The 16166-nt window shown below is 41.4% G+C and overlaps 1 protein-coding gene across 2 annotated transcripts in view; it reads left to right on the top strand.

Annotated features, from left to right (window-relative positions):
* sema4ba (sema domain, immunoglobulin domain (Ig), transmembrane domain (TM) and short cytoplasmic domain, (semaphorin) 4Ba) overlaps window positions 1-16166 on the top strand; it is a 226821-nt gene that overhangs the window by 15114 nt on the left and 195541 nt on the right. Inside the window, exon 1 of one of the 2 annotated variants that reach the window (XM_061925237.1) lies at window positions 5239-6087. The exons of the other annotated variant lie outside the window; for it this stretch is intronic. The gene's annotated coding sequence lies outside the window, so the exon portion shown is untranslated. Of the gene's footprint in view, window positions 1-5238; window positions 6088-16166 lie in introns of those variants that run through there. 2 annotated transcript variants of the gene reach the window in all.

Raw genomic sequence — 16166 nt, 5'->3', positions numbered from 1 at the left:
GTCATGACCGTGTTACATCAGCTGTGTTGTCCTTGCCACTGTTGTGTCTTCAACTTCAGCCGGCTGTTGTCCAGCAGGATTTGGCCGCAAGCCGCAGAATTCTTCTTCATGTCTGAATTAAAAATACACAAAATACTTGTGTCCTATCAAACACATCGTAAAGTACATTTTGTTGAAGTCTAAAAGTTGCACGTATTTATCGACTATTAAGGAATGTATGTTACCTGGTTCATGTGTTACCAGCATTAAGTCCATCATTACACTACTTTCAACAAGTGCAAACACAATAGTGGATTGGAAGAGTGTTGTCCAGAATCTAGCCTTCATGCTGGGATTTAGACCGTTTTTTAAACGTTTTATTAAGCTCCACTAGGAAGACGTCAGGTTGTGTGTCTGTAGCTTTAATTCGGATGAGCTGTGTTTGTCCACGCATGCCTAATTAGGTAAGACAGTGCTTTTTACATACACACTGTAACTATGCACGTGCCCAACAAATGCAAACAGCAACGTGTCACTTTGGCACAGGAGGACACAAACGTTAGCAACATTGGCATAGCTATGTGTGCTAAAGTGCTAACATTACACTTTATTTTAACAGCTACGCCATGTTAGTTTAGCCTATTCACTGAAGAAAAACCATCAGATTTACAGCTGCTGGTTGCCGAGCTTTATTTTAAAATGTGTAGTGAAGCCTGATCGTATACACAGATCGGGCACATAGGCTACTAATTATGTCCTTGAAGAAGAATGGTTATTGTTGATGACGCCATGAAAAAAAAATAAAAAATCCCAAACCGACCATTTCAGTGCATTTTCTCTTCAAAGTGGAGCAAACAAGTAAGGAAGATAACATTTCCCCTCATATGGTGCTCATAAACAGGCTGGAGGGACACATAGGGTGATGGACCCCAGGAAGATTAGTGGCTATTGTGTAGCAACTCATGGGGTTCATTTTAAACAAATAAACATATTGTTGTTCAAACCTCATTTGCATAATAGATGACCTTAGTTTATAACAAAACTAAGCACTAAGCAAACTCTACATTATAGCTGTTAAAGTATGACATAATAATAATAATAATAATAATACAATAATAATAATAATAATAATAATAATAAATTATTATTATTATTATTATTGTCCTATAATATCGGCCGATAAATGCGTTAAAATGTAATATCGAAAATTATCGGTATTGTTTTTTTAATTATCGGTATCGTTTTTATTTTTATTTTTTATTTTAATTTTTTTTAATTAAATCAACATAAAAAACACAAGATACACATACAATTAGTGCACCAACCCAAAAAACCTTCCTCCCTCATTTACACTCATTCACACAAAGTGTTTCCTTCTGTTATTAATATCAAATCAAATCAAATCAACTTTATTTATAAAGCACATTTAAAATTTACCACAGGGGTAGCCAAAGTGCTGTACAATGAGCAGGTTAAAAGATAAAACGAGTACCGAGCAAACACAACACAACACAAACAGAACATGATAAAAAATAAATAATTAAAATAGAATTAATAAAAACATAAAAACATAAAAACAGGATCACAGCAGGTGTATTATGGGGCGCCATTGCAGGATGGATATCACTCAGTGTTAAAAGCCATGGAATAAAAGTATGTTTTTAAGAGAGATTTAAAAACAGGAAGAGAGGAGGCTTGTCTAACACTCAGGGGTAGGACGTTCCAGAGCTTGGGAGCAGCAACGGCGAAAGCTCTGTCACCTCTAAGCTTCAGCCTTGTGTCAGGGACCGTCAACAGCAGCTGATCGGCTGATCTTAAGGATCGGGTGGGGCAGTAAGGCTGAAGGAGGTCGGAGAGATAGGTTGGCGCGAGGTTGTTTAGACATTTAAAAACAAATAAAAGGAGTTTAAAATGTATTCGGTAACGCACAGGGAGCCAGTGAAGGGACGCTAAAATAGGGGTGATGTGCTCACGTCTGCGGGTCTGTGTTAGCAGACGAGCAGCAGAGTTCTGTACGAGCTGCAGGCGGGCGAGGGAGGCCTGGCTAATGCCAACATACAGGGCATTACAGTAATCAAGACGAGTCGAGATAAAAGCGTGGATTAATTTCTCAAGATCATGTCTTGATAAAAGCGGTTTCACTTTCGCTATTTGGCGTAATTGATAAAAGCTTTTTTGAACGACGCTGCTGATTTGTTTTTCGAATTTAAAATCTGAGTCAAACTTTACCCCCAGGTTTGTGACAGAGTCGCTGAGATACGGGGTCAGAGTGCCGAGGTCAACGTTGGGGGAGGGAGAGCGACTTGGACCGAACAACATAACTTCTGTTTTGTCTTCATTTAGGCTCAGGAAGTTAGCTGAAAGCCAGACTTTGATGTCGTGCAGGCAGTCAATAAGACTTTGAACCGTGTTATTTTGTGCCATGGGAATAATATTGTGGTTCCTACATTATATATCAATATATATCAATACAGTCTGCAAGGGATACAGTCCGTAAGCACACATGATTGTGCGTGCTGCTGGTCCACTAATAGTACTAACCTTTAACAGTTAATTTTACTCATTTTCATTAATTACTAGTTTCTATGTAACTGTTTTTATATTGTTTTACTTTCTTTTTTATTCAAGAAAATGTTTAATTTATTTATCTTATTTTATTTTATTATTATTTTTTTAAAGTACCTTATCTTCACCATACCTGGTTGTCCAAATTAGGCATAATAATGTGTTAATTCCCCGACTGTATAAATCGGTTGATATCGGTATCGGTAATTAAAGAGTTGGACAATATCGGAATATCGGCAAAAAACCATTATCGGACATCCCTAATAATGATAATAATAATACTTGTTATTGGTCATGCATTTTATATTCCAGAGAAATCTCAAAAGCAGTATAGGAGTTGGCTAACCCATAAGCTAAATAAATAAGATAAAAACAACAAGGTCACATAAAAATACAAAAAAAAAACATATTTTCAATCCATGCATCCAAAGCATGCATCCTGTCAGTAGCAGTCAAAAATGAGAGGCTCATGCTGGATGGAGGCGTGGCCTCCTCTCGTAGCTCCAGTCTGTTGACTGGCCAGAAAGGGAATTTCAGCTTTTTCAAGGGAGCCGTTTCATTTGGCTCGGCTCCCTAAAACAAATATCTATGACTCTTTCTGCTCCCAAACAGCCCCTTTAGATGCAGGTTTTATTAACAAAATACATCTAGAATGGATTTCTTAAGTACAAATATTAATATAGGTAATGTTTATTATTTATACAGCTTTATTTATATGCTCAGAATGGAACAGATTGAGGCAAAAACTACAGTATTTTTCAGACTATACAGTGCACCGTAATATAAGCCGCACCTACTAATTTGTAGAAGAAAAAAGTATTTTTCAATATATTAGCCACACCGGACTATAAGTCGCAGATATATACGTTGTGAAATTAGTTATATACACAGTAATTTTTTTGTAAATGTTTATACCTTAATTGTTTCCAAATGGACCATAAGTGCCCGATAACAAAGGAAATGCATGGTCAGATCTCTCGGTTAGGTGGCTCGCTGCAGAGGTGTGGACTCGAGTCACATGACTTGGACTCGAGTCAGACTCGAGTCATGAATTTGATGACTTTAGACTCGACTTGACAAAATGTAAAAAGACTTGCAACTCGACTTAGACTTTAACATCAATGACTTGTGACTTCACTTGGACTTGAGCCTTTTGAATTGACATGACTTGACATGACTTGCTACTTTCCCCAAAACCCAAAGATGAAAAAGTTATTCGGGAGCGCTCCGTATTTTTCATTGTGTACTTGTCTATCAGCGTTGCGTGTGTCAGCTGGTGTGCTCTCAGTACAACAGCCAATCAAATTAGATCTACTTTGTTTTCATCACACAGCATTCATCCAATCAAATTGCAGGACAACCAACGAAGAAGACATGTCCAAACCACACGCCAGTGAACAAAAAATGATACCTAAAATAAATTTGTTTGGGTATAGAAATTACGAGGTGGTCAACACAAAACGGTTTGCAGTATGCGAAAATTACTGATGGAGAGGCAACAACTTCCAACTTCGTCCGGCATTTGAAGTTGCACAAAGAACGGTAAATTTTGAATGTAAGATAACGTTTATTGGCTAAGTAACGTGACTTTTATTTGCTGTGTAGTTAAATCAGTGAGGCTGTAAACTCACTGCTAACGTTATTGCAAACACGGGAATCTGTTGCAGTTCACTACCTTATTCATACTTTTTGTTCAGTGATTTTTTTTAAGCAGGGTTACGTTAGTCAACATATCACACGTAACGTTAGACGGCGGTCAGCAGCACCGCGTATTTTAGCCACCTAAAAAAAGACAAAAATAGTCAAATAAAGGTCAGTTAAAATGTATACTATATTATGAATATGTGTACCGTTTTAGCTAGCTTTCTGACATACTGTTGGTTGTTTACCTCAGTGGTCCCCAACCACCGGGCCGCGGCCCGGTACTGGTCCGTGGATCGATTGGTATCGGGCCGCACAAGAAATAATTTTTTTTTTCTTTCTTTTTTTAATTAAATCAACATAAAAAACACAAGATACACTTACAAGTAGTGCACCAACCCAAAACAACTCTCTCCCCCCTTTTGTTCTGGGCATTGAACATGAAGACTCTTCCTTCACTGTTCCGAGTGGCCATGAGAGTCTTGGCAGTGCCTGCCTCCAGTGCTCCAGTGGAGCGAGTTTTCAGCCATGGTGGCATCATACTACGCCCCCATCGTGCACAAATGACTGACAGACTCTTGGCTAATTTGGTCTTTTGCAAATGCAATGCAGCATAGGGCCCTGACATATAAAAAGTACAACTTTTTTGTTATGTTCACGTATATGTCATGTTTTTTCAATGTTAACACTTTTGTACAAATAAGTACATTTGCACTTTATTTTTCAATGTGTTTGTTCTGTAAAGGAATGAGTTAATGTTTAAAATGACTGGTTAATAGTGCTATTATAAAGTGCAATGTCAGCACAATTTTCTTTCCTGCAATTTAAAATGCACTTGTTTTAATAAATAAATACAGCGTTTGAAAAGCAGACACAATCTGTGTTAATATATTAGTCTGTGGTTAAAAGGACTTGAAAGGACTCGAAACTCAAAATGCAGGACTTAGGACTTGACTTGAGACTTTCCAGTCTTGACTTTGGACTTGACTCGGGGCTTGCCTGTCTTGACTCGGGACTTGACTCGGACTTGAGGGCAAAGACTTGTGACTTGCAAAACAATGACTTGGTCCCACCTCTGGCTCGCTGCAGTCAGACACATTTTAGAACTGTCTGCAATTAGTCTATTAACAATAAATACATCGATTATCGATTATTGATGTTTACTAATCAATTCTATAATCGTGCATGTCCGAATTGTGATGCAAATCGATTATTTACCCCACTTACTCAGTGGCCTAGTGGTTAGAGTGTCCGCCCTGAGGTCGGTAGGTTGTGAGTTCAAACCCCGGCCGAGTCATACCAAAAACTATAATAATGGGACCCGTTACCTCCCTGCTTGGCACTCAGCATCAAGGGTTGGAATTGGGGGTTAAATCACCAAAATGATTCCCGGGCGCGGCCACCGCTGCTGCTCACTGCTCCCCTCACCTCCCAGAGGGTGATCAAGGGGATGGGTCGAATGCAGATGACAAATCTCACCACACCTAGTGTGCACTTTAACTTTTTTAACTTATATTCCTGTACCTTCTTCCTGTTCCGGCCCCTCCCCTTTTTGCTCCTTTTGACCAATCACGTGCGGCTTTAACAGACAAAAAAAAAAAAAAAAAAAAAAAAAGGGGGAAGAGGCCAAAAACAAAACATGGCTCCTTCACTTCAAAGAGCCAGCACATGTGTGCTCTTGGACGAGCTGAACCGTCGTTCCTTTCAAAGAGTTGTTTGTAAACGGCGGCTCGTTCACACTCCGTGGAAGAGAAGAGAAGAGACGCGAGGAGTGCGTGGACCTGCTCAGTCACAACTGTCATTGAGCAAATAAACACCGCCGCCTTCTGTGGATTGTTCTCTTGGAGGGAAGCTGTTTGGAGACGGAAAAAGGGAGTTTGGGGTCCACGGCTGGCCAAGAATGTAAGTACTTAAGTGGACACGATAGGACGTAGACTTCATTAAAAGTGTGCGTTTTAATCATTAATTCAGTTCTGGTTACCTGTTTGGAGCTCACCTTCCCGAAAGCATCTGTTAAGTTGTTTTTATGTTGGTTTTGGCTAAGGAACAATATTTAAGAATGTATTACAAGGAACGATGTTGGAGGATTTGTTTGACTGTGACACCAGTGAGTTTGCAGACTAATGGTTCAATATAATGTATTGAGTAAACCTTATTGTGGACTCCACTGATGCTGATGTGGTCAAGGTGCACATTTATTAACGGAAATCAATCAATCAATCAATCAATCTTTATTTATATAGCCCTAAATCACAAGTGTCTCAAAGGGCTGCACAAGCCACAACGACATCCTCGGTACAAAGCCCACATACGGGCAAGGAAAAACTCACCCCAGTGGGACGTCGATGTGAATGACTATGAGAAACCTTGGAGAGGACCGCATATGTGGGTAACCCCCCCCCTCTAGGGGAGACCGAAAGCAATGGATGTCGAGTGGGTCTGACATAATATTGTGAGAGTCCAGTCCATAGTGGATCCAACATAATAGTAAGAGTCCAGTCCATAGTGGGGCCAGCAGGACACCATCCCGAGCGGAGACGGGTCAGCAGCGCAGAGATGTTCCCAGCCGATGCACAGGCGAGCGGTCCACCCCGGGTCCCGACTCTGGACAGCCAGCACTTCATCCATGGCCACCGGACCTGTGCCCCCCCCCCTCAAGGAAAAGGGGAGCAGAGGAGAAAAGAAAAGAAACGGCAGATCAACTGGTCTAACAGGGGGGCTATTTAAAGGCTAGAGTATACAAATGAGTTTTAAGATGGGACTTAAATGCTTCTACTGAGGTAGCATCTCTAATTGTTACCGGGAGGGCATTCCATAGTACTGGAGCCCCAATAGAAAACGCTCTATAGCCCGCAGACTTTTTTTGGGCTCTGGGAATCACTAATAAGCCGGAGTTCTTTGAAGGCAGATTTCTTGCCGGGACATATGGTACAATGCAATCGACAAGATAGGACGGAGCTAGACCGTGTAGTATTTTATACGTAAGTAGTAAAACCTTAAAGTCACTTCTTAAGTGCACAGGAAGCCAGTGCAGGTGAGCCAGTATAGGCGTAATATGATCAAACTTTCTTGTTCTTGTCAAAAGTCTAGCAGCCGCATTTTGTACCAACTGTAAGTTTTTAATGCTAGACATAGGGAGACCCGAAAATAATACGTTACAGTAGTCGAGACGAGACGTAACGAACGCATGAATAATGATCTCAGCGTCGCTAGTGGATAAAATAGAACGAATTTTAGCGATATTACGGAGATGAAAGAAGGCCGTTTTAGTAACACTCTTAATGTGTGATTCAAAGGAGAGAGTTGGGTGGAAGATAATACCCAGATTCTTTACTGATTCGCCTTGTGTAATTGTTTGGTTGTCAAATGTTAAGGTGGTATTATTAAATAAATGTCGGTGTTTAGCAGGACCGATAATCAGCATTTCCGTTTTCTTGGCGTTGAGTTGCAAGAAGTTAGCGGACATCCATTGTTTAATTTCATTAAGACACGCCTCCAGCTGACTACAATCCGGCGTGTTGGTCAGCTTTAGGGGCATGTAGAGTTGGGTGTCATCAGCATAACAATGAAAGCTAACACCGTATTTGCGTATGATGTCGCCTAGCGGCAGCATGTAAATACTAAAGAGTGCAGGGCCAAGAACCGAACCCTGAGGAACTCCGCACGTTACCTTAACATAGTCCGAGGTCACATTATTATGGGAGACGCATTGCATCCTGTCAGTAAGATAAGAGTTAAACCACGACAAGGCTAAGTCTGACATACCAATACGTGTTTTGATACGCTCTAATAAAATGTTATGATCGACGGTATCGAAAGCAGCGCTAAGATCAAGAAGCAGCAACATAGATGACGCATCAGAATCCATCGTTAGCAGTAGATCATTGGTCATTTTTGCGAGGGCTGTCTCTGTAGAGTGATTTGCCCTGAAACCAGATTGAAAAGGTTAGTTATGATTATTATGATGGACAGCTGTTTTCCCCTTAGGAAGATATAATGTAGTAGGTTTACATAATTACGTTTCTACACAAACAGAACAATCTAACTGATTAAAAAAAAAAAAAATGTAACCTTATTGTTTTTTTTATAAATAAAAAAAAGACATTCTTCCCTTGTATCTAGAAGAAATTAGATAGCCCCCCCCCCCCTTTTTAGTTTTTAGGATGCTGCATCATTGATTTCACAACACATCCTTGGCAGAGGTGTGCGCTTTCTGTGTGCTTTTGTTAAAAAAGAGAAGACTGGGCCTTCCTGACATCTTCTATAGAGAACCGAAGACAGCCTGGCGTTCCTCTCAAAAGGCTGCCGTGCATGAACTTTGCAGATAAGTCTCGCAAACTACCCTCGAATGCTCGGCGAGCCCGCCGGAGCCTTCTTGAGTATTTGGGAATGGCAGATGACTCCACTAGAGGGTGTTGGGATAACGATGTGACGGAGACTTTTTGTTTGAGTTCCCCGTGGATGGAGCGTTGTTGTCTGCTTGCGGGAGAAAAGCCTGCCTGTGCTGACCCTGGCTGCTGTTTTCCTTTGCTGGTATCCACAAAGAAAACAGCTGGCAGTTGCATTCTGGATGTTGGCGGCCTCCACAATGAGCCGCCTGTGTGATGCTGTCACAAACGCTTTGGCTGGTTGGCGAAGCACGCCGCCTGCTATATCAGTGCTGGAAAATACAGGCTTGGTGGAAACGTATGGCATGGCACAGGTTACTTGAGCGGGGATTCCTGCCTTGAGTCACTTTTTAGATGGAATACTGAGAGGCTCCTTTTGAAGCACTGCTCTGGATCAAGTCTGCTGAATATGTACTATTAATATTTGCTTGTGCTGTATGTGTGTTGCGCTTAACGCTGGGATATAACTTGTTGCACACGTGTCTACAGGATTAAAAAGAACTAAATGGTACGGTGATTCATCACATCTGCTGCCGCCATACCTATGTACAGTGGAACCTAGTTTTACAAACCCAAGTGGTTCTTGAACATGGTTCGTAAACCGAAAAGTTGATATAGTGAAGCAGCGTTCCCAATACGAAACATGAAAAACTGGTTCAAGCCTCGACTAAATGGTAACACCCCAATACGTTTTTCAACTTGTTTAAGTCGGGGTCCACGTTAATCAACATTAAACTGTCTCAAGTTGTTGCTCAGATTAAATACAATGACAAAACTTTTCTTCTACATATAAAAAGTGCAACATTAAACCGTTTCAAGTCAATTCAGCCTCAGATTAACAGGAGGATATATGGTCTCATTGTTCTTCCACCATAGAAGTGGGTCAAAATCTAGTTTTTAATGCAATATGGACTTATATCTGCTGCTATAAAAACGTTTGTTATTGCTTTAGCCCTGCCTGACTCGCCGAGGAGAGGCTGCTTGAATGCGGTGGTGACGCTTCAAATGGGTTAGCACGTGTTATGAGAGTAGCGTATGTGTGCGTGTGTGGCCCTTTAATATGTGACAGCATGTGAGGTGAGTGTGTGGGCGAGCGAGGTGAGGGAGCGGTAGCGTGAGTGCGGGGAGTGGCAAGTGTTTTGTTGGATTGGCTGTGTGCAAGACCTCAATAAAGCCACGATTTGTAAATCGCCGGACTCGTCATTTACCCTGGAGTCCGGAGCTGTGGAGACCCACTGCCGGGTAGCGTGAAGGGTGTTGCCCCCGAGAATACATCGGCCCTGGAGGAGTGTCTCCCCTGCGCTCCTCGACTACGGTCTGGGAGCCGGAAGCAGGAAAGGTGCAACACATGTTTGACGTGTTGTCAGAAGCAGCTGCTGAACAATGTCGGCAGACCTCCGTCCTCCATTGTTGTATCGCGCAGCCAAAGTGTTCCCAAACGGGAGATCTTAACGAGGCAGGAGGGTCTTTCGGCTCTGGCTTTTACATGTTGTCCTAGCCCGGTCGCTGCTAGCATGTGTAGTCGTTCAGTACACCTCCGAACCGAACCGGAACCCCCGTACCGAAATGGTTCAATACAAATACACGTACCGTTACACCCCTAATGTATATATGTATATATATTTATGTATATATATATGTTTGGGTTAATTAAGTTTATAAATCGAGGTTCCACTGGACTGTATATAAAAAGAAAAAAACCTAACAAGAGGGTGATGGATCAACTTTTTATTTAATAACAAAGCCAAAACAACAAAGAGCTGAACTGTCCTTCCCATGCAGCACACACACACACACACACTGTCAATATGTCACTAGCCCGGTGGTGCACTTAGCTTGAAATCACAAAACTACTTAATTTTAAGAGCTAAGTCGCAACAATGATTAAGAATAAAAAAAATAAACAACTTTGCCTTGTTGGTAATCTTTTTTGCCTGCAGCGGGGGGAAGAAGGAAGCATTGTCGACAATGCTGTGGATACTTCCTGAAAGTTTTCAGGCACACATCGCTTGTCCATTGCTTTCTTTGAGCGTGCAAAACTACAAAATTGCTGTAAGAAGCACTTAAAAAGCACACAAAGTTGCAATTAGAGCAGCAGCTAATGGCAGCACTGCTCCACGGACTGCTCTGTTGATACTGGCTGCCTGCAGGCACACAATGGGTGGATGAAACAAGGAGACAGGTTTCGTAAAACAAACCGTATTTCTATCTGGTCTGTGATTCGCAAAGCGGTACGTTGTATGCAAAAGTTGTAATGAGGGGGTTCGTTAATCGAGGTTCCACTGCTACTGATTAGCATTATCAGTTATAACATGACGATTTTAACACTTCCAAATGTGTTAATGCAACCTAAACTAAGATGCACCTTACAATCAGTCAGCTGATGTGTAATAAGTACAGTGCTTACAGTATAAACACTTTGTAGGACTCAACAAAAGACAAGACTGGCAATCTTATCTTAATGGCAAAGACTACTTCCTGGCTAGGGAAACATTCCTAAGACAAACTGAAATGAATGCATACTTGCAAATGAGACTCAGAAGTTTTATCACATTTATCATTATCATTATCTTCTCTATATAATCTCCTCTCTGGTCAACAAAAGCACCATGAAGATTCTGGCGGGAACTCTCGTTCAACCCTTTTTCGATTACGCATGCACCTCCTGGTACTCACCTCCAAAACCCTCAAATCTAGACTCTAAACATACCAGAACAAGCTAGTCAGATTACTTCTAAACCTCCACCCCAGATCACACCTCACTCCTACCCACTTCTCCAAAGTGGGCTGGCTCAGAGTGGAGGACAGAGTAAAACAACTTGCACTGAGCCTTGTCTATAAAATCCGCTACACCTCCCTGATACCGAAGTACATGTCAAACTACTTCCATAACGTAAATGACCGCCATAACCACAACACCAGGGGGAGCTCCACTAACCACGTTAAACCCAGATTCCGATCTATAAAAGGTCTTAACTCATTCTCCTTCTATGCCACATCAATGTGGAATGCGCTCCCAACAGGTGTAAAAGAAAGAGCATTTCTATCCTCCTTCAAAACCGCATTAAAACAACACCTCCAGGCAACTTCAACCCTAAACTAACACCCTCCCTTCCTCATCATACCGCTTCGGATTGTAAATAATCAAATGTAGTCACTTTTTCTTATAATTTCTGATCTCTCTCTCTGTGTCCAATACTTGCTGTACATATCCTACCAAGTCAGACCTACACTGTTTCAATGTCCATTTCTCTGATGATGCAATTGTTGATGACTGAAGTGTTGATACCAACCAAACTTAACCCCCCCCTCCTTCATATCCCACACCCCGGATTGTAAATAATGTAAATAATTCAATTTATATACTGTGATGATTATCTTGTGTGATGACTGTATTATGAAAATAGTATATATCTGTATCATGAATCAATTTAAGTGGACCCCGACTTAAACAAGTTGAAAAACTTATTGGGGTGTTACCATTTAGTGGTCAATTGTACGGAATATGTACTTCACTGTGCAATCTACTAATAAAAGTTTCAATCAATCAATCAAAAACCCCAGGGTTAAATTTTAAATAGATCTTATAAATGTTGTTTATTACCAAACTTATCACAACATAAACATGTGTCATGAGAAAGCCTGAATACTACCTGACTACACTTGTATGTCTTCTGTGACTCATGTTGAAATGCCACAGTTTGACCCTGGAACAGATGATTTCAGATCTCTTGGCCTTTTTTAGCCTCGATTCAACCACAACTGAGGTGTACATATCGTTCTACTTGTTACTACAGTCTTAAGAACGGGAAACCGGATGATGTTGCCTGTGGAAGCCAAAAAAAGAGCATCGCCACCATTACACTCGCTTGTCACATGAAAGTTATTGCCATGGCAACACGAGTTAGCGCTTGCGCTTTAAGACTCGCATCAACCGGTGTTTAGTTTTGTCTGCAGCTATTTGCGTCAAACTATTCAAATAACCACAAAAAGAAGAACTCGTCGTCTCATTTGCCCGCCTTATGTCACATGAGTCTCTCACGAAAAAAAGCGATGTCTGAGGAAAGGGTTAATTTTCCGCGGCTGAGCTGCGGAGTGGCCAGCCACTTGTAACCTAAAGGTTAAAGACGGGCCTTCAGGGAGTCCTATTACTGTGTACTCTCTGATGGGAACTCTGCAAACATGCATTCTGGGAGCACAGCGGGCTGCTGTGTTTATTCCCAGTCCTGCACTCTGCCATGATGTGGGAAACGACCGTGGATGTGGAACCGAGCCAAGTTGCTGAGATATCTCTCATGGCGCAGTGACTCCTCCAAACAAGCTATTTGTTTTATTGGTGTGTTTGCACGTGTGCATCTAAGGGTGTGTTTGCAAAAAAAACCTTTTTTTACCCCTTCGCACCTGTCCCACTTGTTGCAGGTTTAATAATAAAGGTCTATTTGCCAGTGCCTTCACTGACACTTGACCCCACTGAGGGGTCGTGGTATAATGTGTCGCATACAGCACCGCCTTGTCGTTAGCGGTTGAGCTTGTTGTTGTGCGCTCCTTGTCACAAGTGCAAGAGCAGGTCTTGATTAACGGCTTCAGCCTACGGGCGGGCTTCGTTTAACAGCCCACACCCTCTTCTGCCGCTGGGATGTGATATCATGGAGCATTCCGGGATGCTCCGCTTTACTATGCTAATGGGGCTAATTCGCTCTCTGGTCACTGTTATCTAATAGCCTCTCTGCAAACAAGACATGCCTCGGGATAGAGTGACACCGTTCAGTAGGTAAGGTTGTAATTTGGCCTCATTCTTCTGAGAATCCTGCGTGTGACTGAGGCATTAAGGAGTGGGACTATCGAGGACTAACTGCAGTTTGCTCAGACAACCACCAGGTAGCATCTACGAGCAGATAATACTTTGTCATATCTTCCTCCTTCGAACTTATCAGGTCTAATCAGGTTGGTAGTGCATTCGAAATTTGAAAAATACTGCAAATTATTCAAAGGGGTCATTTAAAGGGGAACATTATCACAATTTCAGAATGGTTAAAACCATTAAAAATCAGTTCCCGGTGGCTTATTATATTTTTCGAAGTTTTTTTCAAAATTTTACCCATCACGCAATATCCCTAAAAAAAGCTTCAAAGTGCCTGATTTTAACCACCCGTCCATTTTCCTGTGACGTCACATAGTGAAGCCAACACAAACAAACATGGCGAAAAGAACAGCAGGCTATAGCGACATTAGCTCGGATTCAGACTCGGATTTCAGCGGCTTAAGCGATTCAACAGATTACGCATGTATTGAAACGGATGGTTGTAGTGTGGAGGCAGGTAGCGAAAACAAAATTGAAGAAGAAACTGAAGCTATTGAGCCATATCGGTTTGAACCGTATGCAAGCGAAACCGACAGCCAGCGACACGGGAGAAAGCGAGGACGAATTGGGCGATCGCCTTCTAACCAACGATTGGTATGTGTTTGTTTGGCATTAAAGGAAACTAACAACTATAAACTAGGTTTACAGCATAAGAAATACATTTGGCAACAACATGCACTTTGAGAGTGCAGACAGCCCAATTTTCATCAATTAATATATTCTGTAGACATACCCTCATGTCAGCAGGCCAGGGAAGCTAGGGTCGATATTCTTATCTTGATCATCTTCGGGACGGTGTGAGCCAAGACATCCAGGGGGTTTAGCTCGCTCGTCTGCGGGAACAAACTGCCGCCATTGCTTGCCGTGCTACCGAGGTCCTTTGTCCCTGAATTGCTCACACACTCCGGCAGATTCAATGGGGGTCTGGCGGCAGATTTCTTTGACTTCATCGTTGGAAATGCATCTGCTTTGAGTGTCGCAGGATATCCACACATTCTTGCCATCTCTGTCGTAGCATAGCTTTCGTGGGTAAAGTGTGCGGAACAAACGTCCAATTTCTTGCCACTTTCGCATCTTTGGGCCACTGGTGCAACTTGAATCCGTCCCTGTTCGTGTTGTTTCACCCTCCGACAACACACCGACGAGGCATGATGTCTCCAAGGTACGGAAAACAGTCGAAAAAACAGAAAATAACAGAGCTGATTTGACTCGGTGTTTGAGAAAATGGCGGATTGCTTCCTGATGTGGCGTCACGTTGTGACGTCATCGCTCCGAGAGCGAATATTAGAAAGGCGTTTAAATCGCCAAAATTCACCCATTTAGAGTTCGGAAATCGGTTAAAAAAAAAAAGGTCTTTTTTCTGCAACATCAAGGTATATATTGACGCTTACATAGGTCTGGTGATAATGTTCCCCTTTAAAAGACTTCCTTGTGGTCTACATAACATGTAATGGTGGTTCTTTGGTAAACATTTTCATAGATTTTTTTTTTTTTTACGCTTTCTGACCCTGTCTGACCGTTTTATGGCCGGTCTTATTTACGTGTCTCCACTTTTCCCTGTCATCCGTGTTGTAGTTTTTAGCGCTTCCATACCGAGTTTACTGACAGATTAATTTAGAACCAAACGCTACTTTGTTTTAAAAATGGCAACAGCGGAGGATGCATGTGCATGTATGAGCCAGTCTGCCCCACAACAAGAGGATAGAGAAAAAGAAGGAACGTATTGACGACAGCTTTAGGACTACAAAGCACTTTGGGTGAATTTCTACCAAATATGGAGATATCTGCTGGAGTCACAATCAGGGAAAATTCCAAACGTTCTGTTTAAAGGAAGTATGAAGGAAGGCAATATTTTTTTTTATATAAATATCTCGGCCATGGTTTGAGTTCAAATTTTCGGGACCTATGCAGATCCCAATTAAACAAAAACAGGTACCGACAGGTAAGGAAAGTTGGTTTGGTCTCATTTAATACAGTGAGCCATTTAAGATCAAAATATGACCTCGCCTGACCTGCGATTTGTCTGAATTCTAAAACAAATGATGAAAGATTTTAATCCGTTTAATTGCAATTTTCACATTACTTAATCATGACTACCGGTAATTGTTGGACATATGCTCATTTTAACTGTATTGTACTGACACAAATATACATGACAGGGGGACGCAATGCTGTACATTAGAGACGCATAAAAGGGTTACAAAAAAAATGTTTCATATTTAAATCGCCATTTTTATATATTCCAATTCTAAATTGATTTTAAATTGATTTTTTTTAAAGAATCCATTTTTTTATTAAAAAAACATCAAACAGATATTTTTTACATCCATCCATCCATTTTCTACCGCTTATTCCCTTTGGGGTCGCGGGGGGCGCTGGAGCCTATCTCAGCTACAATCGGGCGGAAGGCGGGGTACACCCTGGACAAGTCGCCACCTCATCACATTATTATTGTTATTATTATTATTGATACTGTTGTTTTCATTAACTGTTGTTTTCCCTAATTTTAGCACAGGATTTATTAGGTATTGTATTTGTATGTCTTCTCAATTGCTTTGTACATTTCTGTTTTGAGTATTTTAAAGCTGGGATTGGGTTAAAGTTGGTCTTTTCTTTTATTAGATTGAATAACATTCTGTGATTTTTGTAAATAAAAGGGGAAATATACATTTTTATAAAGTTTTTTTTTTAGGTCAACACCAATGTTCCCTCTAAGGTGCGCGCCTGTGCAA

The sequence above is a fragment of the Nerophis lumbriciformis genome, linkage group LG29, assembly GCF_033978685.3.
Source record: "Nerophis lumbriciformis linkage group LG29, RoL_Nlum_v2.1, whole genome shotgun sequence".
NCBI classification, from domain to species: Eukaryota; Metazoa; Chordata; class Actinopteri; order Syngnathiformes; family Syngnathidae; genus Nerophis; species Nerophis lumbriciformis.
Note: the sequence above shows the minus strand (reverse complement) of the source record. Positions and strands in the feature narration are given on the sequence as shown.